At 51.1% G+C, this 605-nt stretch overlaps 1 long non-coding RNA gene across 2 annotated transcripts in view; it reads left to right on the forward strand.

Moving 5' to 3' along the window:
* LOC113464849 (uncharacterized) overlaps positions 1-403 on the forward strand; it is a 2,491-nt gene extending 2,088 nt beyond the window's left edge. Inside the window, exon 4 of one of the 2 annotated variants that reach the window (XR_003389696.1) lies at positions 41-402. This is a non-coding gene — a long non-coding RNA (uncharacterized LOC113464849). Of the gene's footprint in view, positions 1-40 lie in introns of both variants that reach the window. The other variant, XR_003389697.1, reaches the window with a different exon arrangement.
* Positions 404-605: the final 202 nt, after the last annotated feature.

Here is a 605-nt window from a genome sequence, read left to right on the forward strand (position 1 = left end):
TACATATATTACATAATGCATGTATTCTGGTTTACATAAGACGTTGGGAGCTCTTTGCCGACGGATGAGTTGTCCGGAGCCTCGAGTTCGACAGCGGCCGCGGGAGCAGGTGCGTCCATCATCGGCGGCGTTGTCGGCGGTCCAGCGAACCAAACGAGCTCCGACAAGGATCAATTGGTGTCCTCCGTCGCCACACCCGCGCCCACACCGAAGTCCAGCCAGCCGACGAGCACCGCCTCGGCGGTCACACCGACACCGACACCGCCGACCTCGACCCCGGTACCCGGGGGCCTCGTCGTCGAGAGGAGCCCCTCCGCCGTCAGCGACGCCTCCAAGAGTGGCTCTGACATGGTGGTGAGTCTCATGCTATTCCTCAGTCTCTTTACTATCCGAAGTTTTCTCGGCTCTCGTTCGTCAAAAGTTTCTCGCTGCTCCTTTATTTGCCGCTGCCATTCCCCGTCGCCTGCAACACTTTTGATGAAAATACAAGAAATTGAAATAATACAGATTCTCTATATTAAATTTTTATTTTGCTTCAAAAGTGTTGAAATCATTTTAAGTAAATAAGGAATAAAAATTCTCCAGTTTTTCTATTGTATGATTGA

This window comes from Ceratina calcarata, unplaced genomic scaffold (genome assembly GCF_001652005.2).
Source record: "Ceratina calcarata isolate Rehan_Ccalc_2016 unplaced genomic scaffold, ASM165200v1 scaffold13.2, whole genome shotgun sequence".
NCBI classification, from domain to species: domain Eukaryota; kingdom Metazoa; phylum Arthropoda; class Insecta; order Hymenoptera; family Apidae; genus Ceratina; species Ceratina calcarata.